Source organism: Panthera leo, chromosome D3 (genome assembly GCF_018350215.1).
Source record: "Panthera leo isolate Ple1 chromosome D3, P.leo_Ple1_pat1.1, whole genome shotgun sequence".
NCBI classification, from domain to species: domain Eukaryota; kingdom Metazoa; phylum Chordata; class Mammalia; order Carnivora; family Felidae; genus Panthera; species Panthera leo.
Genome location: NC_056690.1, coordinates 65,716,062 through 65,742,019, shown reverse-complemented (window position 1 = coordinate 65,742,019; position 25,958 = coordinate 65,716,062). Strand labels below are relative to the sequence as shown.

The window sequence follows — 25,958 nt, the reverse complement described above, 5'->3', positions numbered from 1 at the left end:
ACTTTTCCTGCTGTGGAGTGATCTTATTTCTACTAATAAGCAGGGAAAGTGATGGGCTTGCTTTATTTACCAAGAAATACTTCTAAATTCCCCTCTAGCATCTAAGAGAGGTGAGAGAGAATGATGACAAGCATTCTCAACATATTTCAACTGACATAGTCACATAATTAAATTTTGATTGGAAAGGGCCTGGAGAAACAAACAAAAAAATCTAAGCTATTCCATATTTCTTTTTTCTTCCCAATGATTCAAGTGGTCTTTGAAAGCGGGAATGATCTCAGACATTCTGCTGTTCGTTTAACATACAGATGGACAATTAACCCAGCCTGATGCTTATGGCAGTGATGGAGTGGGCAAGACATTATTCATGTGTCTGCACGTGCATGTGTACGAGTATACATTTATGTGTGTGCAAGTGTGTATATATATGAGTCTAGGAGCACACAAATAAGGTGGCTGAGTTGGGGATGTAGTGAGTAAACTCCAAGAATAGCAGGGGCACTGTTAACCCCCATAAAAATGATTTGGAATTTAAATAGCAAGTGTTCAGAAGTGATAGGCAAAATAGACCTGGAAGACTGTTTGTGGTACAGATGGGATCTGACGCTCTCTGAGCAGGGAGAAGCACTGTCAGTGTTTTGACAGACACAGACTGATGTTCAGGACAGAGCCAAGGAGGTGATGGGTGGAGGGACTTGGTGGGGGTGGGGGGCTGGAGACCCCATGACAGATTGACAAACATGCACAGGAATTCTCAAAGCAGAGGGCAGAGAGAGAGGAGATATGGAGATAAAGACAGAGGAAGACTGAGATGCTGGTGGTGGGGAGAGATGAGAAGGGTGGAACTGCATTTACCACATCTGCCTCTTTGGGGACTATTAAGGAGGTAAAGGCAGGGGCCAAAAGCCAGACTGCATGGGGAATAAGCATCACTGTCCAGCACTTTATTTCTCCTTGCAGTCTCTGGAGCTGGCAGGACTGCTCAGTGCTCCAGAGAGGGAAACCCCAATGACAAATGCCTCCCATGAGGGCTAAGGGTCACAGACAACCATCCAGACTGTGTTCCTCTTCCAGGACCTGTAGAAATGTTATGCTGAAGGAAAACTAGAGCCTGAAGGAGCATAAAATCACTATAAACTGTGGCCTGTGAGACAGCAGACCCCTATATAGACTTAAACACTTGGTGGTGGAGATACTACTCTCCAAATGTGGATCCTCAACCCACTTGGACCAAATCATTCCCTTACCCCTCCCAGACTTTCCACAGCCCCTCAGAATTCTTGTATGCTCCTGAACCTGGGCTATCCTGCCCTCCTCTCTGATCCATCCCACCTGTCTACATTGAGGCCCCTTCTCTCACATGCCCAGCCTCTTCAGGCCGATGCAGTGTCCTTGTGCTGATTTCCACTAGTGTGCATCCTGGGCCCTTAGAATCCAGCAGGCAGTGTGGTGGTGTGGTCACAACACTTAAAATCAGGAAGACCCCACTCAAATCTTTCCTCTGCCCCTCATTAGCCCTGTGCTCCTGGGAAAGTTAGTCACTCTCTTGGAGCCTCAATTTCCTGGTTTGTGGAGTAAAAATATGCAGCAGGAAAGCAAGCTCATTACAATTAAATCAGTGGTTATCAACCAGGGGCAACTTTACCAATTATGCAGTTTTGGTTGTCACAAGTGCAGGAGGGGAGGTTAATTCTGGTGTCTTGTCATTAGAGGCCAGGGAATGTTACTAAATATCCTAAATGCATAGGATAGCCCTCCACAACAAAGAATTTTCCAGCCCCAAGTGTCAATAGTGCCGAGGTTCCTTATAAAATTTCTTTCAATGTCTCATGGGTTCTCTATCAATGATAGCTTCTATCATGGATTACATGGATATATAAGATATATATACATGTTATTGGAAAATTGTAAGCTTCTTGAGGGCAGGCAGAGGCTGTATCTAAAACCTTTTTGTTTCTCATTCAGAGCCCTGCACAGCAAAAAGGCTCACAATTTCTTATAAACATGGAAGAGACTTTGACTCCTGGCAAAAAAGTAAATCTGTTTTGTACAGCTGGGTTCATCTGTTCATGGCTTAAGATGGAAGTAAAGCCATATACTATGCTTCTCCCCTCCCCCAAATCTGCAGTATTAGAAGATAATGTTAAAACTATATCCAGATCATTCTAAAAACAGTTCAAAAGAGAAAAATACAGTCAAGTCACTGCGTTCCAACAGGTTGACAACAAAAGAAAGACTGACTAAATTCATCCTTTTTATACTGCAAGCCATCAAAATGACATATGAGCAGGGTCTGGCCAGTGTGAGAAAATGTCACCTTTGCACATAAATTCATCAGAAATGTTTCAAGAGGCCTGTTTTTTCTGGAAAATATTGTAGGTAAATTTCAAAGTCTTTCAACTGCTCCTTTGTAATTATTCTAAAACATATCTCAGACAATCTGCTATTGCCACCATGTTATGTTTTCTTTTATCACTGGCTGCCCAGCACAGGAACTGGCCCACTGGATCCTCAGTGGATATTTGCTGAGGAAGACGTAACCTTCCCCATGGCCTATAGAACAGATCAGAGCCAGTCTATGTGGCTAGAATGTCTGCTGAATATCTCAGCTCCACAATTCACATGCATGTGCATCATGTTGCTTATCATCTCTATATTTCTGCTTCCCATCTATGAAATGGGTATGTATGTTGCCTATCTTTGGGGGCTGTTGTGAGATAATACTTACCAAGTATTTCTATATCACACATCATATATAGTGAATGTGCACTAGTAAGTATCAGTCAGCAACTATGCTGTTTACAAAGCAAAATAAACGATGATCACCCTCCAGCTTTCAGAAAGAGAAGAATATTTGTAAAGAAAAAATTTTTATATAACATTTTATAACACTTCATGAGCTTTTTGCTTTTTGACCATCAGAGTGACCCTGTGAGTTAGGTAAGCCAATATTACCTATTTCCTGCCCAAGCCAGGTATCCAGCCAAAGTCAGAATTCCTGCCTTCAATGCTCTACCACAATGGGTGTTAACAGGGAAATTCTGCCTACCCCCAGGAGACATTTGACAATGTTTGGAGACAATTGGGCAATGCTGTTGGCATCTAGTGAGCAGAGGCCTGGGGTGCCGCTAACATCATACTATGCAGAGGACAGCCCCTACAACAAAATAATTATCTGACCCCAAATGTCACCAGTGCCAAGGTTGAGAAACCCTGACTTAACAGGAAATCTCATGTTCTTCTCACCAAACACACAGATGAGACACTTAATTAGTATCAGAAAAACCCACACTTTATGAGGAAACCACTGATTCATCTCATGGGCTATGTATTTCAACGGGAAGCTCCTAAAGAAGGCCCTGTGTAAATTTCCACATATTCACTAAACCACAAAGTCACAATGATTATCACAGAATTTAGTGGTGTTTGGGGGAGCACCCTAACCATGTGAATTTGGCCTCATAGACAAAGTCCTCCTATGTGTGGATAATCACAAGGAGCTAGTTCTGGGATGAAGGGAGAGGTGGTATAAGACCAGGTTGTAATTATTGGGAGAAATCCATACTATCAGGCTATTCATGTGAATGCTAAATATGTTCAGAAGGTGGGAAAATGGAAGTCCCTTTTAAAAACAGGCTAAGATGAGGCACCTGGGTGGCTCAGTTGGTTGAACGTCCGACTTCAGCCCAGGTCATGATCTCTCGGTCCGTGAGTTCGAGCCCTGCGTCGGGCTCTGTGCTGACAGTTCAGAGCCCAGAGCCTGTTTCAGATTCTGTGTATCCCTCTCTCTCTGACCCTCCCCTGTTCGTGCTCTGTCTCTCTCTGTCTCAAAAATAAATAAACATTAAAAAAAATAAAAATAAAAAAAATAAAAAAATAAAAACAGGCTAAGAAAGGATGGGGACTTTTTGGACCCTGTGCATATATTTGTGTGCCTCTAATATATCAAACAGATCCTGTGTTAAGTGTGTTATCTCATTTATCCTCACAACAACCTTATTAGGTAGAAACTGAGGCTTAGAAAAACTAAGGGTACATTTCACAGATCTTAAATCAAATACATTTTTCACATTTTAACATTCTGGAATGGAATGCACCTTAAAACACTGATGCCATCTTAGAATCAGTGTTGGCTTTTTTCCCCCCTTTTCTTTTTTTTTTTCACATTTTAATACATCTGAAGTGAGGATTCATCTTACAATCTTTGGCTTCTCAGATTCATAAAATATGGTCATTTATCCAAGATCACACTACTAATAACATGGCAGAACTGGCAACTGTAAGATGCTAGATGCTATTCATTTCTCATCCAGCAAGGAAATTCAAGTGGTGCATTACAGGTTTCCCATAAAATCAGCTGAAGTGTTTTTTCCTGAGATGAGTGGATGACTGCAGTGAGATAAGGAAAATGGTACATTTGTGTTACTCTATGTTTTGGGGGAAGTTTTAAAGTAATGGGATGGAACGAAAAGGGTAAAGGCCAAGGATGATTGTTAACATCAACATTATTGGATCTAAGTCTATCAGAGAAGACGAGCAATTAAATATATGTAATACAGATTTACATATATAATAAAATACATATGTAATAAAATAATATAATAAAATGTTATATTGCTGATAGGAATAGCCAGGGCTAGAGTGGGAGGTCAGGTCTAGCTATCAACCATTATGCTGTTGGTTGTCTTGGATACTGGTACAGGGATTCAGCCTTGCACGGGAGTTTGGAGACCAATAAAACATAGTTTAACTTAGGAGGGCTTGATGATAATTCAGTTATTCATATGGCACCAATCTATGCCTAGGAACAGAATTTATTTTGAACTTGTTCCAAATGGTATTCTAACTCAATGGTAACATAAATAGGTAATGTCTAATACCTACACTTGTTGAATGCAACAATGCTTAAAGGAAAAAAATCATGGCCAGGATTATGGGCTTTCTCTATCCGATACCATTTGTGTTTCTGAAGTTGTCATGCTCACTAATGTCATACTGCTGTTACTTGGCATGTTTATCCTACCTCACTACTTCCCTTGTCTTTACCTAGAAAAATTCACTCATGTTTCATTTTTCAAAGCTGATCTCCTAAGAGCCTGTCTTGATTTCCTTAGACATAAGAGCCTCTCCTATGCTCCCTCTGCACTTTGTGTATATTTCTGTTTCAAGGACCATGAAGCTCCACTGAATATTTTGCAGTCCATTTCTGCCTGGTCCTTGTGAATCATTTTATCCTTTTGGACTCATCAGCATAGCCCCTGATTTACACATGATAGTGAACTGGCTAAAAGTATGAATAAGTGAGGTATGCATGCCATGAAATGTCTCCTCACCATGGCCTAGAGGGCTCTAATGATCTACCCCAGCTGTCTCTCAGACCCCATTTCCCAACATACTCTGCCTCACACACTTCCATCCTAACCCACACGTCTCCTTACTGTCCCCAAACACCAGACCTCTGGGCCTGCACGTTTGCTTTTACAACTGTCCGGAGCACTCTCCTCTGAGATGCATGCCATAGCTCATTCCCCTTCTTGATTTGAGTCTCTGCTTAAATGTCATCTGCACAAAGTGTTTTCGCTATATTGTCAAAAGTAGTACCTTTCTTCTTCATTCTCTTATTTGACTTCTTAGCACTTATCAACAACCTACATATTTGTATATATTCATTTTTTTTAACATGCCAATCTTCCCTACTGGAATATAAGGTAATGAAGATGAGGATTTTTATCTGCAGATAATAATCACTCAGCAATAAATGAATCATTCAATTACTATCTTTAATGAGACTACTTCCACCTGGTGGTAAAACGCAGAACTGCAGGCATAGTGCCTCTAGAGAAAATCACTTTTTTGGAGCACCTAATACAGCTATACACCATTTTAAGTTCTTTGCATCTATTATCTCATTTATCACTCATAATAGCCCTAGCACACAGGTACCATCACATCCAATTTAAAAGAGGAAATAATTGTGGTTCTTCTAAATCTCATGTACTTTCTTTTATACCCTGCTATCTTTACACTATCTCATTGTTGTAAATCTACCTATCCCATTACCTTTATTCAAGTTTACTCAGTACTTGAGTTTATCCTATATGTTTCCATTCTTAGGGATGCATACAGCTTTTCTCATATAGGAGTTTAGCAAAGTATTTGTTTCTTCTTCCTGTTATGTACGTATACTCTTTCATTGTTACTTTCATCCAAAAATAAAGTCACTCAAAATGTGGAACAGGTACCACATATTCTGTGAAACATGAAAAACAGTACTTTACTTGTTCCTACCCACTACCACCCCTTTCCAGGGGTAATGCTTAAGCATTACAGAGAAACATAATCTTAGCATGAGTAACAGAAAGATTGCAAGGTGGGAAGGAGCTTTAAAAAGAGAATTCAGTTCATGCACCTCTATAGTTCTCCCTGGAAGAGACCTTCAAACTCATTCATCAGGCAGAGAATCAAGACTGGAAAAACTGTTCTTGGCAGAGCTGTGCTTGAGGAATTCACACCAAGAATAACATTCTCAAGGGAGCCTAGGGTGTGTTCAATGAAGAGTAAATGATGTTCAAGAGGACAAGAGAGTTATCAGGGAGGTCACAGAGAATTATGAGTCACACTCCCTTGGGTAAGGCCTGAAATACTATTACAGAAGTCATTATAAAGGATCTGAGGACACTGCCCTTACTCTGTTGGGCTTTGGTGGTTCCCACCTTCAACATCTGTTGACTGGCAATATCTTGTTCTGAAAAAAATATGAATTTGCTGGAGCATGGATTTCCTATTCTATGGATGACTTACAGAACAAAGCCATGTTAATAAAATGTTCATAACTGTGGAAAAATCAGACATTCGAAAAACCTGGATCTTATAAAAACTTGGACTACATCTATGAGCAAAGGTAATAAAAGATCTATGGCTGGGTCTTAGCCTTGGAAAACAATGGCTAAGGCATCATTTAATCCCAAAGACTTCCAATAATATAAGAGAAAAAAAGGGACTACAAGTTTAGTAAATTGTTCAAGTCTTAATATTTAAGCTAGTAGCAGACTAAAGTTTTCTCATTAAGACAGATGTTTAATTTCACTAATGAGAACAACACACACCTTGCCTGAATTGACCCAGGAAGATCAACATGGGTGAAACTACACAGACAAATTACAGCTGATCAATTCACTTTGGCCTCTGCTCCAAGCACTATATATAAGGTCTCAAAGTTTTGGGTACCACTTTTGGTCAGTTAGGTTGTACTATCACCAATACAAGGGACTCCTGGCAAGCCCATTGTCACATAAATGGAATACAAAAATATAAGGAAGTAGAGGTGAACTGTATTACATTTTCTTGAATTAAGTATTTCTTGTATTAGGTAATCCTCATTAGTCCTGTCTTGAAATTATAATTCAAACTAAATAAAATTCATTAAACATTAAATATGACATAAATTTTCAGCATAATGGAACCTTAGTGTTCAGTGGACTTAAATCCTCTTCACCCTTCCATGCCATTTCACAGATGATTACCCTGAGCCCAGAGAAGAAAAGGGACTTGCAGAAGTCACAGTTAAGTTTTAATTTCCAAAAAAAGAAGAGGATTTTATTTCACTCAAAGAACAATCTGTGCTAACATACTGAATCTGGCTTGCTCTCCTATTTGTCCTACATCTTACCTCCCAGCTCCTTGTTAATGCTTTCTTTATAGACTTTCAGACTTTTCTTTGGAGACCTTGCTACTCTGCCCATCTTTTTGTGCTTCCTCTTTTCTTCTTTGCCACCCCCTACCACAAACACACAACAAGCACACATTATCAGAGAAAAACTGACTCTAGACTATAGTGGTGTTTGATGGTTTTATTGTACATCATCCATTCCCTCTTGATTTGGAAAGAGAAATTCTTCTTCCTGAAAAATATTCTCCCCAACTTCAGTGTCAATGATTTGAGTGGTATCTTGATTTTACCTCCAGGTTCAGAGAGAGGAATGTGACTCACACCTGACCAATCACAGCATCCAATTGCCCTGGCCACAGAGATTGGTTCAATTAGAGCCATGTGACCCAATTAGAGCCAAAAAGGCAATATCATAATAGAAGCATTCTGTCAGGAGTACCATAATAGAGGCATTCTCTCTTGCTAAACTTACAGTTACGGGGATGTAAGCCTGGAACTGCTGGATGATCATTTTACTTCTGCAATGTATAGAGTCACCGAAAATGAAATCAATACATAGCAAAGCAGAGTGGAAGGATGGAGAAAAACCCATTCTGATGATATTGTTAGAACTGCTTGATTCATCTGAGCTTGAAACCTTAGACATTTCAGTTATATGAACCAAAAAATCACCCTTTTATTTAAGCCAGTTGGTTCCATTATTCTGACACCTGCAATAGCAAGATTCCTGACAGACTTTTCCGTGTAGAGTTTATCTAATATCTAGGTTCACCCAGAAGGGATTTGGTTGCTGGTTTAGGTATCTTTTTATCATTGCATGTTTTGCTGGTACTTTTAAAGTCACTTTTAAAAAAGTCACTGCATTTTTGCAAATGCAAAATTTTGCAAATGCAGCTTGAATTTCAAACAGAGGCATTACTAGCCTTCTTTACCTGGAAGTGGGGCCCCCACTGTACAAAGGGGATATGGACACTGGTGCCATTAGCTGTACTACTCATTTACCATGCCTGCTCTCTATTTTCAGCCCTGTGTGGATGGCTTTAAAGAACACCCTCATTGATGTATAAAAGCAGCTAAAAGTTTACTGTGCTCCCCTATATGGCAAATCTGTGTTAAAGCAAAGTTTTATTTCAAGGTAAAGACCTATAGGTATCAGCCAAAAACAAATGAGAAGAAAGTTCTCAGCACACTGAAATCCTTCCCATCCATTCTGCTTTTGGGTAAGGAGTGCCCTATTAATGAAAATGAAAGGGCAGACCCTTGGGAATCAAATTCAGGTCATTTTCAAAGTTTTATCTTGATTTGGCACTATAAAACTTGGCCTATTCAGGTCTCCTTCTGGAAGCATGACTCAACCTCAGGGCCTTACCTCCTTCTGTCAGTGATCATTACTGGTAACCTCAACCTCCTCCCATCCATTTAGTACACACACACACACACACACACACACACACACATGCACACACCAAAATGAGGCTCTAATTTGCTGAACTCTGGACCTTTCCAATTACTCTCATGATCTGGTATGACTATCCAGCCTCACCTGTCATGTGGAGCTCCACCTTTGACCAGCCTGACCTACAGCAGTTACCAGCTCCCACCCATGCCCACCCAACCAGAAGAAATATCAGGAGTCTGGACCTGTGACCACCTGCTTGCTGCTCCAAGGCTGGACCACACTGCTCACAACTGTATATATGTGCTTCCAAATTGGTCACATGCCATGTATTTTGACTTTACATAATGCATGTTGCTCTCCCAAAGAGACAACAGGACAAAGAAGGGAAAAATAAACAGCAGCATTGCTTTTCACTTTAGCTAAGGCAAAATCCTTTATGGGGCACGTGGGTGGCTCAGTCAGTTAAGTGTCTGACTTTGGCTCAGGTCATGATCTCGAGGTTCGTGGGTTCAAACCCCCTGCATCGGTCTCTGTGCTGATAGCTCAGAGCCTGGAGACTGTTTTGGATTCTGTGTCTCCCTCTGTCTGCCCCTCCCCTGCTCATGCTCTGTCTCTATCTCAAAAATAAATAAACATTAAAAAAATGTTTTTTAAAAAGACAAAAATCCTTTGTCATTTTGAATCCAATTGTTTATGAAACAATGGAGTCACAGCAGTTGTACATATGATAGCCTACCATTTGTTTAGCATGGGTCATAAACCGCTTTTGGTTTCTTATATATTACATATTATTATTATATATTAGTGCTCAACATTTCTGTTTAACATTAAATGGAAATTAACTACTTGTGGATTTTTTTCCCATTTCTCTCATATTTTGAGGAAAAGACATATTTACATTACCCAGCTCCTAGCAGAGGGCTTAGGCAGATATTTGTATTAAATAAACCCATAGTTTATCAATACATATTTATTGAGCACTCAGTATTTGCTTCAACATTGTTCTGGTTACTGTGGGATTTACAGAAGAAAACTTTATGGTACCCTCTCTTCCCTGGAGATTATGGAGTTTATGGGTGGGGGGCAGGGCAGAGTAAGATTAATGAGCATGAAACAAATAGAGACAAATGCAAAACATTTTATGGTCAAGTAGTGTATCATGAGCAATGGGCTCTGTTTGCTATAGGGTTTTAAAAAACAAACAAAAGTTCCTGAGAAAGTAAACTTTTTACAATCATGAGCTGAAAGGGAAGAACAACAAACAGGGCCATCCTTCAGTCCATGCCAAACTGCTCCCTACAGTTTATCTCCTCAGAGTTGTTCCAAGTAGTCTTGAATGCTGCTCAGCATCCAGTTTCCATCAAAGTCACTGGGAAATACCAGCAACTGAAGTGTTCTCCATCCCAGGGAGTTTTTTCCAGCACTCAAACACTTATCACCCCATCTCTTACTGCCTTTCACAATTCCTTGTCATCATTTCTTTTTTTTTTTTTTTTTTTTTTTATTTATTTTTTAATTTTTTAATATATGAAATTTACTGTCAAATTGGTTTCCATACAACACCCAGTGCTCATCCCAAAAGGTGCCCTCCTCAATACCCATCACCCACCCTGTCCTCCCTCCCACCCTGCCCTCCCTCCCACCCCCCATCAACCCTCAGTTTGTTCTCAGTTTTTTAACAGTCTCTAATGCTTTGGCTCTCTCCCACTCTAACCTCTTTTTTTTTTTTTTTTTTTTTTTTTTTTTCCTTCCCCTCCCCCATGGGTTTCTGTTATGTTTCTCAGGATCCACATAAGAGTGAAACCATATGGTATCTGTCTTTCCCTGTATGGCTTATTTCACTTAGCATCACACTCTCCAGTTCCATCCATGTTGCTACAAAAGGCCATATTTCATTTTTTCTCATTGCCACGTAGTATTCCATTGTGTATATAAACCACAGTTTCTTTATCCATTCATCAGTTGATGGACATTTAGGCTCTTTCCATAATTTGGCTATTGTTGAGAGTGCCGCTATAAACATTGGGGTACAGGTGCCCCTATGCATCAGTACTCCTGTATCCCTTGGATAAATTCCTAGCAGTGCTATTGCTGGGTCATAGGGTAGGTCTATTTTTAATTTTCTGAGGAACCTCCACACTGCTTTCCAGAGCGGCTGCACCAATTTGCATTCCCACCAACAGTGCAAGAGGGTTCCCGTTTCTCCACATCCTCTCCAGCATCTATAGTCTCCTGATTTCTTCATTTTGGCCACTCTGACTGGCGTGAGGTGGTATCTGAGTGTGGTTTTGATTTGTATTTCCCTGATAAGGAGCGACGTTGAACATCTTTTCATGTGCCTGTTGGCCATCCGGATGTCTTCTTTAGAGAAGTGTCTATTCATGTTTTCTGCCCATTTCTTCACTGGGTTCTTTGTTTTTCGGGTGTGGAGTTTGATGAGCTCTTTATAGATTTTGGATACTAGCCCTTTGTCCGATGTGTCATTTGCAAATATCTTTTCCCATTCCGTTGGTTGCCTTTTAGTTTTGTTGGTTGTTTCCTTTGCTGTGCAGAAGCTTTTTATCTTCATAAGGTCCCAGTAATTCACTTTTGCTTTTAATTCCCTTGCCTTTGGGGATGTGCCGAGTAAGAGATTGCTACGGCTGAGGTCAGAGAGGTCTTTTCCTGCTTTCTCCTCTAAGGTTTTGATGGTTTCCTGTCTCACATTCAGGTCCTTTATCCATTTTGAGTTTATTTTTGTGAATGGTGTGAGAAAGTGGTCTAGTTTCAACCTTCTGCATGTTGCTGTCCAGTTCTCCCAGCACCATTTGTTAAAGAGACTGTCTTTTTTCCATTGGATGTTCTTTCCTGCTTTGTCAAAGATGAGTTGGCCATACGTTTGTGGGTCTAGTTCTGGGGTTTCTATTCTATTCCATTGGTCTATGTGTCTGTTTTTATGCCAATACCATGCTGTCTTGATGATGACAGCTTTGTAGTAGAGGCTAAAGTCTGGGATTGTGATGCCTCCTGCTTTGGTCTTCTTCTTCAAAATGACTTTGGCTATTCGGGGCCTTTTGTGGTTCCATATGAATTTTAGGATTGCTTGTTCTAGTTTCGAGAAGAATGCTGGTGCAATTTTGATTGGGATTGCATTGAATGTGTAGATAGCTTTGGGTAGTATTGACATTTTGACAATATTTATTCTTCCAATCCATGAGCAGGGAATGTCTTTCCATTTCTTTATATCTTCTTCAATTACCTGCATAAGCTTTCTATAGTTTTCAGCATACAGATCTTTTACATCTTTGGTTAGATTTATTCCTAGGTATTTTATGCTTCTTGGTGCAATTGTGAATGGGATCAGTTTCTTCATTTGTCTTTCTGTTGCTTCATTGTTAGTGTATAAGAATGCAACTGATTTCTGCACATTGATTTTGTATCCTGCAACTTTGCTGAATTCATGTATCAGTTCTAGCAGACTTTTGGTGGAGTCTATCGGATTTTCCATGTATAATATCATGTCATCTGCAAAAAGCGAAAGCTTGACTTCATCTTTGCCAATTTTGATGCCTTTGATTTCCTTTTGTTGTCTGATTGCTGATGCTAGAACTTCCAGCACTATATTAAAGAGCAGCGGTGACAGTGGGCATCCCTGTCGTGTTCCTGATCTCAGGGAAAAAGCTCTCAGTTTTTCCCCGTTGAGGATGATGTTAGCTGTGGGCTTTTCATAAATGGCCTTTATGATCTTTAAGTATGTTCCTTCTATCCCGACTTTCTCAAGGGTTTTTATTAAGAAAGGGTGCTGGATTTTGTCAAAGGCCTTTTCTGCATCGATTGACAGGATCATATGGTTCTTCTCTTTTTTTTTGTTAATGTGATGTATCACGTTGATCGATTTGCGAATGTTGAACCAGCCCTGCATCCCAGGAATGAATCCCACTTGATCATGGTGAATAATTCTTTTTATATGCTGTTGAATTCGATTTGCTAGTATCTTATTAAGAATTTTTGCATCCATATTCATCAGGGATATTGGCCTGTACTTCTCTTTTTTTACTGGGTCTCTGTCTGGTTTAGGAATCAAAGTAATACTGGCTTCATAGAGTGAGTCTGGAAGTTTTCCTTCCCTTTCTATTTCTTGGAATAGCTTGAGAAGGATAGGTATTATCTCTGCTTTAAATGTCTGGTAGAACTCCCCTGGGAAGCCATCTGGTCCTGGACTCTTATTTGTTGGGAGATTTTTGATAACCGATTCAATTTCTTCGCTGGTTATGGGTCTGTTCAAGCTTTCTATTTCCTCCTGATTGAGTTTTGGAAGAGTGTGGGTGTTTAGAAATTTGTCCATTTCTTCCAGGTTGTCCAATTTGCTGGCATATAATTTTTCATAGTATTCCCTGATAATTGTTTGTATCTCTGAGGGATTGGTTGTAATCATTCCATTTTCATTCATGATTTTATCTATTTGGGTCATCTCCCTTTTCTTTTTGAGAAGCCTGGCTAGAGGTTTGTCAATTTTGTTTATTTTTTCAAAAAACCAACTCTTGGTTTCGTTGATCTGCTCTACAGTTTTTTTAGATTCTATATTGTTTATTTCTGCTCTGATCTTTATGATTTCTCTTCTTCTGCTGGGTTTAGGCTGCCTTTGCTGTTCTGCTTCTATTTCCTTTAGGTGTGCTGTTAGATTTTGTATTTGGGATTTTTCTTGTTTCTTGAGATAGGCCTGGATTGCAATGTATTTTCCTCTCAGGACTGCCTTCGCTGCATCCCAAAGCGTTTGGATTGTTGTATTTTCATTTTCGTTTGTTTCCATATATGTTTTAATTTCTTCTCTAATTGCCTGGTTGACCCACTCATTCGTTAGTAGGGTGTTCTTTAACCTCCATGCTTTTGGAGGTTTTCCAGACTTTTTCCTGTGGTTGATTTCAAGCTTCATAGCATTGTGGTCTGAAAGTATGCATGGTATAATTTCAATTCTTGTAAACTTATGAAGGGCTGTTTTGTGACCCAGTATATGATCTATCTTGGAGAATGTTCCATGTGCACTCGAGAAGAAAGTATATTCTGTTGCTTTGGGATGCAGAGTTCTAAATATATCTGTCAAGTCCATCTGATCCAATGTATCATTCAGGGCCCTTGTTTCTTTATTGACCGTGTGTCTAGATGATCTATCCATTTCTGTAAGTGGGGTGTTAAAGTCCCCTGCAATGACCACATTCTTATCAATAAGGTTGCTTATGTTTATGAGTAATTGTTTTATATATCTGGGGGCTCGGGTATTTGGTGCATAGACATTTATAATAGTTAGCTCTTCCTGGTGGATAGACCCTGTGATTATTATATAATGCCCTTCTTCATCTCTTGTTACAGCCTTTAATTTAAAGTCTAGTTTGTCTGATATAAGTATGGCTACTCCAGCTTTCTTTTGGCTTCCAGGAGCATGATAAATAGTTCTCCATCCCCTCACTCTCAATCTAAAGGTGTCCTCAGATCTAAAATGAGTCTCTTGTAGACAGCAAATAGATGGGTCTTGTTTTTTTATCCATTCTGATACCCTATGTCTTTTAGTTGGCGCATTTAATCCATTTACATTCAGTGTTATTATAGAAAGATAAGGGTTTAGAGTCATTGTGATGTCTGTATGTTTTATGCTTGTAGTGATGTCTCTGGTACTTTGTCTCACAGGATCCCCCTTAGGATCTCTTGTAGGGCTGGTTTAGTGGTGACAAATTCCTTCAGTTTTTGTTTGTTTGGGAAGACCTTTATCTCTCCTTCTATTCTAAATGACAGACTTGCTGGATAAAGGATTCTCGGCTGCATATTTTTGCTGTTTAGCACACTGTAGATATCGTGCCAAGCCTTTCTGGCCTGTCAAGTTTCAAAGGAGAGATCAGTCACGAGTCTTATAGGTCTCCCTTTATATGTGAGGGCACGTTTATCCCTTGCTGCTTTCAGAATTTTCTCTTTATCCTTGTATTTTGCCAGTTTCACTATGATATGTCGTGCAGAAGGTCGATTCAAGTTACGTCTGAAGGGAGTTCTCTGTGCCTCTTGGATTTCAATGCCTTTTTCCTTCCCCAGTTCAGGGAAGTTCTCAGCTATAATTTGTTCAAGTACCCCTTCAGCACCCTTCCCTCTCTCTTCCTCCTCTGGGATACCAATTATGCGTATATTATTTTTTTTTAGTGTATCACTTAGTTCTCTAATTTTCCCCTCATACTCCTGGATTTTTTTATCTCTCTTTCTCTCAGCTTCCTCTTTTTCCATAACTTTATCTTCTATTTCACCTATTCTCTCCTCTGCCTCTTCAAGCCGAGCCATCGTGGATTCCATTTTGTTTTGCAATTCGTTTAAAGCGTTTTTCAACTCCTCGTGACTGTTCCTTAGTCCCTCGATCTTTGTGGCAAGAGATTCTCTGCTGTCCTGTATACTGTTTTCAAGCCCAGCGATTAATTTTATGACTATTATTCTAAATTCACTTTCTGTTATATTATTTAAATCCTTTTTGATCAGTTCATTAGCTGTTGTTATTTCCTGGAGATTCTTCTGAGGGGAATTCTTCCGTTTGGTCATTTTGGAGAGTCCCTGGCGTGGTGAGGACCTGCAGTGCACTTCCCCTGTGCTGTGGTGTATAACTGGAGTTAGTGGGCGGGGCCGCAGTCCGACCCGATGTCTGCCCCCAGCCCACCGCTGGGGCCACAGTCAGACTGGTGTGTGCCTTCTCTTCCCCTCTCCTAGGGGCGGGATTCACTGTGGGGTGGCGTGTCCCGTCTGGGCTACTTGCACACTGCCAGGCTTGTGTTGCTGGGATCTGGCGTATTAGCTGGGGTGGGTAGGCAAGGTGCACGGGGGCTGGAGGGGCAGGCTTAGCTCACTTCTCCTTAGGTGATCCGCTTCAGGAGGAGCCCTGTGGCAGCGGGAGGGAGTCAGATCCGCTGCCGGAGGTTTGGCTCCGCAGAAGCACAGAGTTGGGTGTTTGCGCGGAGCGAGCAAGTTCCCTGGCAGGAACTGGTTCCCTTTGGGATTTTGGCTGGGCGATGGGCGGGGGAGATGGCGCTGGCGCCTTTGTTCCCCGCCAAGCTGAGCTCTGCCGTCCGGGGGCTCAGCAGCTCTCCCTCCCTTTGTCCTCCAGCCTTCCCGCTTTCCGAGCAGAGCTGTTAACTTATGACCTCCCAGATGCTAAGTCGCGCTTGCTGTCGGAACACAGTCTGTCCGGCCCCTCCGCTTTTGCCAGCCAGACTCGGGGGCTCTGCTTGGCCGGCGAGCCGCCCCTCCGCCCTGGCTCCCTCCCGCCAGTCCGTGGAGCGCGCACCGCCTCGCCGCCCTTCCTACCCTCTTCCGTGGGCCTCTAGTCTGCGCTTGGCTCCGGAGACTCCGTTCTGCTAATCCTCTGGCGGTTTTCTGGGTTCTTTAGGCAGGTGTAGGTGGAATCTAAGTGATGGGCAGGACGCGCTGTGAGCCCCGCGTCCTCCTACGCCGCCATCTTCCGGAACCCCTTGTCATCATTTCTTAAGTCACTAAAGGTCTCCTGGTACCTTTGTCTTCCATCTCCTTGATGTGGTTGGCCCAGTGTTCCACACATCTCATCTCCCTTGTCCCTCACTTTTCGTTTCTTTCCTTTATATTTCCCCTCACAATGATGATCGTATTCCTCCCCAGGAATGTCCTTCATATTAAATAAACTGTTAGGGTGTGACTCACAGGATTCAGAGTACTTTGTTTATTTTCACTTATGTTTTAAATGTTTATTTACAAATATTTTTTTCAACATTTATTTTTGAGAGACAGAGTGCAAGTGGGGGAGGGGTGAGAGAGATGGAGATACAGAATCTGAGGCACGCTCCAGGGTCTGAGCTGTCAGCAGAGCCTGATGTGGGGCTCAAACCCACGAACTGTGAGATCATGACCTGAGTCAAAGTTGGACACTTAACTGAGCTGCCCAGGCGCCCCAGGAGTACTTTAGGGGCAACAGCTTTGCTGTTCTTTAACATCAAAACACTCCTAGTTCATGGTTGTATCTCAGTGTTTAGTAGTGTCATGGTGGGTGCTGGGTGCATGGATTAGCTCACCCTCCTAAAAGTACTTAGTTCTCCCAAGAATGGCTACCATGGGTCTAAAAGGAATGATAGCACAGTGGAATGGCACGTGACATCTTCATGCTTTTGAAGCCAGGAAGAATATAGTGAGGATAACAAGAGAAGGGTGGTAGTTCACACAATGTTGTATAGTTATCAAATGACATAGTAAAGTATGGAGCCTGAGAGGTCAGAGGAAACAGTCAGGTTCTCAGCTCTGTCTATTGCTAGCTAGACGAGGAGGATTGAATGTCAGTAGACATCTTATAACATACCCACCTATCTCAGGTTTGACAAAGTGACCCAATGGGGCAAGCCTGTGTCTGTACATATTGCGAGGATTTTTAAGACAGGATTGAGTAGTTGGAATTGTTGGCAGAACACTAAATACTAACACTTTCTAAACAAGTTGTCAATGAGGGCAAGACAATCACCAGTACAATTGGAGGATCTCCAGTACCCATAAAGACACCCATATAAATATACACACTTGTTTGCCTGGTTACCCTTCAAATCTGCGTCATGTTTAAAGAGATTTTGTCACTGTCCAGACTCCGCTCTCATTAACTCACAAGGCAGTATTCTCACATGTTACAGAAAATACAGGATGTTTGTCTGATATTTGTTTGATCACATGCCACATTCCTTACCCTGACCTGTAGCAAGAATTACTCAAGTCCCTCAGCTTAGCATCCAGTCTGACAGCCACAGCTATAAAATTATAGATCTTTGGTTCCAACAAAATTAGTGTACACATAGCTTGTATGTGTAATTTGGCAGTGTGTCTGTGAAGGGTGTTTGGTACCCAGGGAATAACCACACACCAACTGAAAACCTCTACTTACAGTGAGCTTTTCATAACATTATGGCCATGAGAGGATGTGAGAAATGTATGAAAAACCTGATCTTAAAACTATTCCTTTGCTTAAGTATGTTTGACATATTATATATATACATATATATATATATGAACATACATGCATATAAGTTATATATTGTATATAATATGTAAATAAGGAGTTTTGGTTGTTGAACTCTCCATGAAAATAAAGCCTTGATTAATAGCTATGAAGAGGCCCCACACTCAGTGAATTTTAGATAACTCAGTCTGAACAGAAGTTTAAAGAATGTAAATGAAAGGAGTAAGGATATGTAAATAAAGCCAATGACTAAAAGAAGCGACTTATCATGGCACAGGGAAGTGACCTCAACAAGTGACCTCAGTCCCTTCTCAGCCTCTAGTGTGGTATTCTTGGGAAATGAACCTGTCAAAATTTATATTCAAATTCCTCAAATTCAATGCCATTACATCCTCCATCCTCTCTTAGCTTATTGGCCAGGACTAGTCACATGGCCTCATGAAAGCAGAGGTGGTTAGGAGCCTAGCAGTGATGACTTCTACTCCTCCTGTAAGTTTGTGGTCAAAGTCACCTCAAGGAGACCCACACTTACTTCTTCACTTTATATAACAATCTCCTACCCTGGTCCCTGGTGTACCTGATTTTCCCCTCTCCCTTTTTTTTTTTTTTTTAAGTGATTTTATACATCCCCTTTTTACCTATTATATACTTTAACCACTGTACTTGATGTCTGTCTCTGTCTGGTAGAATGTACACTTCATAATAGTGAGAACTTTTTGTCTCTTTTGATAAGTGTTGTATCCCTAGTGCCTAAAACCATGGGCAGCACAAATTAGGTATTCAATAATATTAGTTGACCTGACATGAATTTTAAGAACATTGAAAACCATGCAACTCACTGATATATGCTTATGAATTGCCCTTATCTATACTACTTCCCCAAATAATGGGGTTACCCTCTCAGATCAATCCCTGAAGTACTTTTTACTAAATTATTTATTTAAAAATGTTGAAGTTACAATTGTGTTTGTCTTAATATGACAGGATTTCTCTCATTCATGGGTAGGTTTTCTATCTCTGACAGTGTTCTGCCAAGCCAAGTGCTTTTGACAAGGGTCCAGATGAAATGAAAGAGGAGTTAGACACAGAGCAAATGGGTATCTGGGTGTTAAAGGGTGTGTTTTAGAACCATATAGATTCATCTTTCAAAAGGATCTTAGAGGATTTCCTGTCCAACTTTCTAGCCTCTTGGAGAAGTTCTCAGCAATGAGGATTCATAACTGTGTAAGATGGCCTATTCAATTGTCGGGCCATTCTAAGAATTAGAAAATTCTTTCTTACATTTAATGAAAATTTGCATCACCATATATTCGACTAATTTGTCTTGGTTTGGCTTAATGGACCTAGTCAGGAAAGGTCTAATTCTTATTCCACATGAAATGCTTTCACAAACTTGAAGAGAATCATCCTGGTCTCACTCCAACTTCCAATATAGTCTCGATAATTCCAGCATTTAGTTGCTCATAGCCCATGTGTTATATGCCCCCCAATAAATCTTTTTCAATGGATAGATAAACCACTGCTGGCTGAATGAATATACGGATGCATATAAGAAGAGGGTTCACTCACTGATTAATGAATGCCTTGACTGTAGACCCCTCACCACCTCTGGCATCATTTTCTACATGCTCTGTTCTTCGCTGGTGTAGTCTTAAAGTAAATTTTCTACAACATAACCATCCAGGAGAGATATGAACTATACAGAAAACAAGACAAGTAAGAGTTAAATGTGACTTTCTGTTTTTCAAAAGCCCAAAACCATACTGTAAGGCAAAAGACAAAAAGAACTACACACAAATACTGTGTTATAGTTAGTAAATTTGCTTCTCAAAAGGGGATGGGTTCATAATTCTGAAACTATTTCATGTGTATTCTAGTTTAGAACAAATAAGTAAATATATTGTAGATAATGAGAGTCAGGTTAGAAAAATCTAAAAATCTGTTACAAAATCTGTTCTTTTTCACTACTGGAAAATAAAATTACACATGAGAAAAGAGAAAAGGGTATAATAAACCTTGTGGTGTTGGATTAAAATGAAAAATATGAGTATGAACTCAAGGCTTTTTAATATATGTACATAAGTACCTAAATAAATATAGATGCATGTGAGTGCATAAGTTAATATTCATTCACTTATTTGCAAGCTCCGTCTGCTATGAGGAATTAGGAGCAATGACACTACAATAGCAATGAGCACACCTGGTGCTCAGATCATGATTTCTAAATGCCATCCTCCAACAGATAGAGCCAGGGCTCCTTGAAGATACCTTTTTGATTCCAAAGCTACTCAGAGAAAACACAAGATGATCCTGGGGCATATTGTGGTGCCAAAAAGTTATGAAGTGCTTTAAAAAGAATGCAGATATGTCAAAATGGCATAGGGACCAACATAAAAGAGCTCTTAATGACCAAATCTAGAACAATAGGATAAAATAAATATGTATAAGTCCATACTTATATACATCAACATCTGAATAAATAAATGTGGGAAAAGTAATAGCTTTTCCTTCTAGAATAATTTTACTTAAAAATGTAGAAAAATAGGGAAATGGAAAATCATCATTAAGACACTACATTAGAATTGTTACTGGCAAGATCCCCAACATAAAATTAGTGGGGGAAAGTTTGAAGAGAGACAGCATATTTATATAACCTCATCTCCCTAAGATATATTAATTTCAGAGGGAAAAATAGAACTTCACACAGTTGAACAACTTATCAAACACCAACTTAACTAAGTGATAAAGGTTAATATCACCAGCAAATAGACATCATCATTTGACACCTGACTGATACACTGAGTACACATCACTTCCTAGGTAGACTTCTTACCAAAATACATAACCACAATCTAGTAATGAGAAAACATAAGACAACCCCAGATAGAAGGATGGTCTACAAAATTAATGACCGCTACTCTTCAAAAGTTTGAAGGCCATGAAAGATAAAGAAAGACTGAGGAACTGTCATGATTAGAGGAGACTCAGGAGGGACGAGGGCTAAATGTATGACATGATACTGGATCAGATCCTGGAACAAAAAAAGCACAGTAGTGGAAAAACGAGTGAAATCCAAATACAGTCTACAGTTAGTTAATCGTACTGTAGTAACTTAGTTTTTATATTTGTGCTATGGTTATGCAAGATATTAATATTTGGGGAAGCTGGATTGGGCGCCTGGGTAGCTCAGTTAGTTGAGTGTCTGACCCTTGGTTTGGGCTCAGGTCATGATCCCAGGGTCATGGGATTGAGCCCCATATTGGGCCCTGTGCTGGGTGTGGAGCCTACTTGAGATTCTGTCTCTCTCCCTCTGCCCCTCTTCCCCGCTCATGCACGCTCTCTCTCTCTCTTTCAAATTATATATATATGCACACACACAAATACACACGTATATATTTGGGGAAACTGGTAAAGCATTTATAGGCATTCTTTGTACTAGTTTTGCAACTTTTCTGTTAAGTCTAAAATTATTTCAAAATAGAAATTTTAAAATAAACACACATGTTTTAAGGGTTGATCACTCATTCTGGCTAATGCTGACACTGCCTTTGTTCCATCTTCTCCTTGATGTTCATCACATAGCAATGTGCTCAATTAATGTTGTGAAAGGAAAAAAAAATGTCAGCAAGGTGGTACGTACTCAGGACTGGGTGGGGTGCGGAGATGGAAAAGTGGGACGGCTCCCCCCAGAGTCAGAAGCTCTGACTTGCAGCAAGGACCTTAATTCTAGCTCTGGCTCATCAGATTGTTGTTTTTGATGATGTGACCTTGAGAAAGTTATTCAATCATTTCTGTCCAGAAATGATTAACAGTGACCTTGCCTCCCTCACTCTCAGGGTCACTGTTGGGCTCAAAGGCCACAGTGAGAGTCTGGACCAATGCAATGACAGAGGCATGACCTCACTTAGAGTTCCCCTGCATTTATCGCATGTCTAATTCATTTACTTTTCATTGTACATAGTGGTATTTTACAAGGGGTGGCATGTGTAGTGGTTAAGTCTCCAGGCTCTGGGTTTGTACTGCCTGGTTCCCATTCTAATGTCACTGCATACTCCTGTGTTGTAATTTCCTTGGCTATAACATAAGGGTAGTGACAAAACCTACCTCGTAGGGTTGTTGTAAGGATTAAAGGACATAATATTTGTAAAGCTTTTAATCTTGCAACATGGTAAACACTATAGTGTTTGTTTTTAACATTACATTAATATTGTTTTTCCCAGTACTTCATGACACTATTCGGAATATTATTTATCTCCTCTGGGTATAGCAACTTGTGCCCTCCTAACTAAACAGTAGGTTTTTTGAGGGCAGGGATTCATGTGGCATGTGCTCAGACTTCCCCAGCATGATGCCTTGTGCACAGGAGTTGCTCAATAAATATCCAATGATTGATTGATTCATAAAGTCCTAAAGCCAATGTTCTCTTACTTCACAATTTTGCTTCGGGCCAACTTGTCATCTGTGTATATTTAAACAAACTTAGAAAATAGAAAATTCTCTAGTGCTAGAACTGGTCTTTCCTGAACTCTGTCAGAGTTTGCTGTGGGAGTCGTTAGCTTTTTGACATCTCTTCCTCCCATCCCTCTCCACCAAAAATCGCCTGTCAGCACCATGTCTGAGAAGACAAACTTAGAAATAGCATGCCCGACACTCAATCTTTGACTGTACTCTGCCCTTCTCTTTCCTCTTGTTTGGAAGAAAAAAAAATCCTGCCATCCACTTTCCCAGATTATCTCTTTATGTTCTTTTGTCCCTGTTTCCAAGAATACATATTCAGAGTCAACTTGAGCTTCAATGGTTGGCAATTACTAAAGAAATAAAATATCACCCTCCTTGTTAAGCATTTTGGCCACATTCTTTTTGATGCTTCCATTTTCAATATCTAAAGTGCAGTGCTCCTTCGGTGCCCTTGAAGATGTACTTGTTTCCTTACTGAATGCATTATTCCATAGAAGAAAAAAAATATCATCTTTCAATTTATGAATCACTCTTATCTTTACTCTTCACCTTTCCTTCTCTTTGTGTTTCTTCCACTTACATACTTCTAAATTATTTCTGGCCAAACATGAGGCAGCCAAGTTGGGATCCTGGGTCTGTTGCTATCATTATGATCATTCCTATGGTGCCATTTGTATGAAATAAAGTCCCATAGATTTGGGCGTACTGCAGACTCCTTTCATTTTTGCAAACAGTAATGATTTTGCTCAAGAATTATCCAAATGCTGCCCCCCCACCCTGGCTGCCATCTCTCTCCAATATATTATTTCCTCCCATTTTGCCTCTATGGCTCAGTAGTGGAAATGTTTCAGGAGTCTCAGAAGTTTTATTATTCTCCTGACCCTAAATAAGTGTCCCAGAATGAAAGGGGTACTTCCCCACCCTGTGGGAAAGGGAGAGGAGATGACAAAACATTAGCACTGAAGTCCTCTAAATCTCTTCTCCTTTCTTTCCTTGCCTAACTCTGGTGGGCCAAAACCACAGGCTTCTATTCTAAGAAGAGAAAGTGTGGGAGATAGAAAGCAATGTAGCCTGAGATGAACTGACCTGTGAGTGTGCTAGTGTGCACATGCTTGGGCATACTGCAAAGAGAATGGCTACTCCAAAATAAGACACTCCACTTATTTGTGGTGATATGGCAGCTGAGAGAGGCACAAGGTCTGGGTTTGAACAACCTGCACTGTGTCTCAGTTCTGCCACCTTCAAACTTTGCTCCATGACTTTGGTCAAATTATATATGTGATCATCTTTGGGAAGGGGAGAGACAATCCAAATCTTCCTCACTGGGCTGTCATGGGAATCAAGGCATTCTGCACTTGTTGAAGTATTCACAAATAGCAAAATACCATGTGGATGCTTTTATTCAAAAATAGATTTTGCAGCAATGAATAAGAGTATGGTTATTAATCTGGCCATTCAAATCAACTGATCAGTATGATTTGCACTTACTATGTGGGAAAAAAGCATTAGACAAGGTTCTTGGCCATAGAAGCTTAAAGTCCAGTTGAGAAGACAAAACTTACACAGCTTATCAAGAGTTACACAGCTGAATCCATGAGAAAGCAGAGAAAATCTGGGGTTAAATTCTGTGCTGTGGAATACTCTGCAATGGTGTTAGGATTTTGGAGGTTTAAATACCTCGTTAGGAAATAACATTGAACATACACTCCTCCTTCTAAGTCCGGGTAATTCTTTAACTAGAAAGCAATAAGGAGTGATATGTGAGATGCAGGAACCTCCTAGGCATCCAAGTTCCTACCTTGGAGGGTCTCATACTCTCGGCCACTGTGTTCTACCATTGTCAACCTCTTGTCACAGGAAAGAGTAGTGGGAGCATAATGTAAGAAGAAGAGGGGCACCTGGGTGGCTCAGTCAGTTAAACTTCTGACTTTGGCTCAGGTCATGATCTCACGGTTCGTGGGTTCGAGCCCCACATCAGTCTCTGTGCTGACAGCTCAGAGCCTGGAGCCTGCTTTGGATTCTGTGTCTCCCTCTCTCTCTGCCCCTCTCCCCTCCCCCACTCCTGCTCTCTCTCTCTCTCTCTCTCTCTCTCTCCTTCTCTCTCTCTCTCTCTCTCTCTCTCAAAAATAAAGAAACCTAAAAAAATTTTTTTAAAAAAGAATGAAGAGTGCAAGTAGGGTTAATCAGCCTTGTTCAAATCATACCTCCCAAATGTAATGGCTGGGAACCTTAGATAAGTTACTTATGCTCTTCAGGTCTTGGGTACCATAACTGTACCTGTCATAGAATGATGGGGATGATGGGTGAATACATGTTAATACTAAGAACAGTGCTTGGCACATAGTATGTGCTCAGTAAAAGCTAGTTGTAGTTGTAGCAACTGTCACTGCTATTATTACTATTATCGTTAACAGTAGTATTTCCCAAAGTGTATTCAGAAGACACTAGTACTGCAAGTATTTCCTCATACAGGGGAGGGGGTTCTGTGGCTGAAATATATGGTAATTTCTGAATTTTACATATAAAAATGTGCATGAGCATTGCAACATATGAGAAACCCTTAAAAATAAAGATACTTACACAGACCAACTAGATTGTTTATCATACCCATGTGGCCCTTGGTTCCTATATAAGACAGTGACTTTAGACTTCCTCTATAAAGCACACATCAAGGAACTTACTCTAAGAGAGTAAAAAAAGGTGAGATATCTCCAATTTATAAGTACTCTGAATTTAATCAAGGACTGTACAGCAACAATAAAATCAATTGGAAATATTAACTGTATTGTGAGTGCTTTGTTAAAAAATTTCAAATGATTTGCATATTTTAATGTAATTATTAGTTCTTTATTGATTGATTAAAAACAAGTAAAATACTGACTTTTCTCTCTGGCCATCGGCTCACCTGCAATTTTAGAGAGTTTAAAATTGTGTCATTCTCCATCTCACTAATGAAAAAAGGGCCACAAAGGAATGTGAGGAGGAATACATGTATCTCATCCGCTGGCAAACACAAAAGTTAGGGAGCTTAACTCAACCTGAAACACAGGAGAAACCGTTAAAGGAAGACATTTAAAAAGATTTTATCTGATTTATCTAAAACTCTTCAGCTTCCATTTTCCCTGGAACAATTAACTTCCTAAGTTGAAATGCAATTTTATGAGACAATTTTAGGGTCAATGTGTCTGTATGCAGTGATCACCTTATTGTCTACCTTCTACCTCTTTGAAAATGTGCTATCACTGCCAGTCTTTGCAGAGACCCACCCCGACCACATGCTAACTTTTCAGAAGACGTGCCTTTGGGAAAACATTGGGGGAAGTGTGAGGAAAGAAGGCAAGAGTAACAGGATCTAATAAAATTTAATTTCTTAAAAAATTTTTTTAATGTTTATTTTCTTTTTGAGAGACAGACAGAGACAGAGAGAGACAATGCAAGCAAGGGAGGGGCAGAGAGAGAGG

At 40.3% G+C, this 25,958-nt stretch overlaps 1 protein-coding gene across 9 annotated transcripts in view; it reads right to left on the bottom strand.

Annotated features, from left to right (window-relative positions):
- Nucleotides 1–25,958, bottom strand: part of SLC14A2 (solute carrier family 14 member 2) — a 431,742-nt gene that overhangs the window by 375,803 nt on the left and 29,981 nt on the right. For 5 of the 9 annotated variants that reach the window (XM_042910439.1, XM_042910429.1, XM_042910428.1 and 2 more), the window contains 2 exons: nucleotides 25,403–25,535; nucleotides 19,609–19,735 (listed from right to left, as the gene is read on the bottom strand). The gene's annotated coding sequence lies outside the window, so the exon portion shown is untranslated. The remainder of the gene's footprint in view (nucleotides 1–19,608; nucleotides 19,736–25,402; nucleotides 25,536–25,958) is intronic. The other 4 variants (XM_042910434.1, XM_042910431.1, XM_042910430.1 and 1 more) reach the window with 1 other exon arrangement.